Raw genomic sequence first — 3,859 nt, 5'->3', positions numbered from 1 at the left:
TCGACTGACGGTCCGGGTCGAAATACGTGGCCATGGAATATTTGGGGCTTAGGAGGATGAGCGTGCAATGTGTGTCACTGCAGAAAACACTGAATGTTAAAAGAAAAATGATCGAAATCTAAGAATTCATATGTTACGGGGCAGTTGAGGGGAGGACTTACTCGGGAAAGTAAGGCACGAGGAAGTTGTCCTTATCTTGGTTTGCCAGAATGACGCCTTCGAGGTAAGAACTCGCGACTTGCCGGTCCCCAGCGCTGCTCAAGATCTTGGCACGCATGTAGAAGGGGTCGACTATCACGATGTCCGGGGTCTTGTCGCGAATGATCCGCATCTCCATACTCAGCGAAAATAGCCGAACGAAGGTGTAGTGCAGCGGATGAAGGTTCAACATAGCGTGGATGTCATCAAACCGCAGGACGATCGTACCCCCAATGGAGTTATCCACAAAGCCCTTGCCCTCTGGCACCTTGGCCGCGAAAACCGGGTATGCCACATCCTTCTCTCGGAGACGCCACTTCTCCAAAGAAAGAACACTGTCATGCAGACTCCGCATAGCACCGGTTGCAGCATCGAGCATATTTCTCGGTAGCATCGGCCTACCCGCCACATGCACCCTCCTCGAGATATCCGAAGTTGAAGGTGGCCCGTCCTGAGCACGGATCGTACTCGGTGCTGGTTGGCCCGCACCCTTGTTAGTCTTTCTTTTGCGTGCCTTCTTCTTGATCTCCTGTAATGGGACCGAGTTCTACTCACAGACCGCCTTCTTGAGTGTGTTGGGGCTGATCATATTTGGCACCTCGCCTATCTGAGGCTCGGTGAAGTCGGCAGCTGGAGGCGTCTCCTGAGAGCTGAACTGCAGACGACGCCTGTTGCAACTTGGCTTCTCCGCGGTACCAGCTAGATCGCACACGTCTTTTGTTGGGTTGGGTTCTTGAGAAGGAGGCCCCATGAAGTCGCCACCGTCCCCATGATCGGCAAAGTACTGATCGACGTTGGCAAATGTATCGTCGTCGTCGTCGTTCTGATCCTGTGCCATATGCATGTTTGGATCCAGTGGCATAGGGATGTCCGGCACCGTTGCGACGGTCTTGCCATGGGGCCGACTTGGCACCGGCACGACTGGCGGTGTTGTCTTTGGGGTGGTGTCCCCCGCCCCCAAATGAATCTGGCTCTTCGGCCAAAGCAGGGGCCAGCTCAGGCAGGCGCTGAGGTTCATCATGTCATCATCGTCGGCCCCGATGGGTCGAATCGGAGGTCACACCTCGTCGCAGCCTGGCAGCACCCGAACCAGTTGAACCCTAAACAAGTTGGGTGGCATCTGGGTACCGTGGAACAAGGGGTTGCCCGGTTGAACGATTTTGCCCTTGGCGACATCGACCAAATCGTTGTTCACGAAGTGCAGGAGAGTGCACGGAACATCGGCGGCGCCCTGCGAAAACATGTAGGGCGTTAGGGATGCCCAGTCAAAGGCAAGGAGATGAAGTCCTCGGCCGAGAGAGGCTTAATTAGTTTCATCATTTCGGTTTTTATCGACACCGAGGCACCCTAAAAGCCATGCATTAGTCACAAGTACGCCGGGGCACTTGATCCTACTTAATTACCTACTAAGATACCCCGGCCCATGCATTAGTCACAAGTACCCCATATGTCCTATTTTTAGCAAAGTCATGCTAAAATTCACGGAAAATTTCAGCATGACCTTTGCTGAAAATAGGACATATGGAGTACCCGAATTTGCCGGAACGGAAGTTAATCGACATTCCGGCAAACTCAAGGGCCTCTCGGGTGGACAAGGCAAAAAAGGCCTCCATCACAACATGGAAAATACATTGGCATGTGAAGAGGTGAAACAATATATGCATCTCCAAGCAGTATCATCTCCAAGCAGTATCATATTTCTAATGACTGAAAATATTTACTTCAGGAAATATTTACTACTGTAGTTTCTGTTACAAACAAAAAAAAGACTGAAGTTTGTCCTAGCTATATTTCAGGATGATTTTTCAGTTGCTCATGCTTTTTACAAATTGTAGCTACTGTTTTTTATACCTAGACAAAATTGCCCTAGCTATATTTGCTACTGTTTTTATACCTAATTTTTTGCTACTGTTTTTTTAATTTGCTACTGCTTTTTTTATTTGCTACTGTTTTTTTATACATACACCACCAAAGTCCAAAGAGTAACCACTTATTAGCTACCAGGATTAAGTAACTAACTAAATACACTTCTATAACAAAATAAATCAGAAACTTAGTTTCCAGTGTAATGAAACTAATTTGGCGTTGTAGGTCTTGATATATTTTTCTTATGGACTTGGTCAAATTTGAATAAGGACAAAGCTAGAACTTCAATTATTTGGAATGGAGAGAGTAATCCACAATAGATAAACTGAAGCATACTAAATGAAGACAAGCTCTTGAATGCTACACCTTAGTTTTAGAATAGACAAACAGACACGTTCTAACTTCTAATGGAAAACATGGTTAGATAGATGATTACAAATTGCACATGAAAGAACAGGGGTAAATATTGTTAACAGAAGACAGCCAAACAAATATATTGCTCTTTATGAGGTTATGAGGTTACAGAGTACAAACTTAACTTGAGAATGACAGTGTTCAAAATAGTCAATGAAAAATTCATCAGTACTGAACATAATTAACAGAAGTTATTTTGATGGTATATAAGAATATTTATGGAACAAACAACATGAAGATAGCTGCAATCTTAAACAAAAATCAAAGCACACTTGTCTGTAAAAAGCTAACAAACTATGTGATGCTTCCAGCTAATATGTTCAGAGGACAGGAGCATGAGAAAAAATAACAGAAACTATATGATTTAACTGGTTTCAAAACATGAAGTCCTAAAAGCTCTTGTTTTTGACTTTGCATCCACTGATAAAGAAGAATCAGAGTAGTGAGCAAGACTGTAAATGTTCTGAAAATTAAAAGAAAAGAGAGATTGCATGTTCATCTTAGCTGCAGTATGCATAACAGCCTGGGTGCAGAAGCAAAGATACATGATGTTCTCCTGGGAAGATGACTAAATGCACAAGAGATAACGCATATTAACTCTCCATTAACTAATTCCTTTTAGAAGCAAAGATGAACTTGGGTGACCAAATGTGGTTCAAGTACTACTTTAAGATATAACTATTCAACAAGGACCAAAAATAATGAAACGTGCCTAACGTAAGCAACTAAATACTACTTGCCTAACGACGAGTAATTTGGAACGGAGGGAGTATATATTAAGTGATACTACATCTTTTCCTGCTGTGAACAGTACCACCTATGTTTGTTTAGTTTTTTTTTGCAGAGACAGATGCAGGGGAAATACATATAAAAAAGGCATAACAGGTTTGCCAACAAATCAATAATGACTAAGAAGGAAAGGCACACGCTTGATATACACAAAAATGATGAAATCAACTAATAAGGACTCGGACAACCCCCTAGCTAAATGGCCTCCGTTACAATTACTGAAGTATCAAGCAGAAAAACAGAGGAAAAGTATACCTAGACGAGCGTGGTGGTATAGGCGCTAGGCAGTAGGTTCTTTACCAGAGTAGTATGTGCATCATCAGAGGTTTGACACATAGGATTAAATGAACTTGGTCACATAACCATCTCACAGCATCAGAGGTGGGAAATGGAGGCGGGGGTGATTTGGATGGGGTACCTGCGGGCGTAGAAGACGGGGGCGTCGTCGGGGACGAAGACGTCGACGCTGTGGATGTTGGTGGTGGTGCGACGAGGTCCGGGAGGCGACGAGGTCCGGGTGGTGGTGGTGCTCCGAGGAGACGAGGAGAGCGGCGCCGAGGAGACGAGGACGACGGGGCGGCGGGGCGGCGGC

The sequence above is a fragment of the Triticum aestivum genome, chromosome 6D, assembly GCF_018294505.1.
Source record: "Triticum aestivum cultivar Chinese Spring chromosome 6D, IWGSC CS RefSeq v2.1, whole genome shotgun sequence".
Lineage (NCBI taxonomy): Eukaryota > Viridiplantae > Streptophyta > Magnoliopsida > Poales > Poaceae > Triticum > Triticum aestivum.
Note: the sequence above shows the minus strand (reverse complement) of the source record.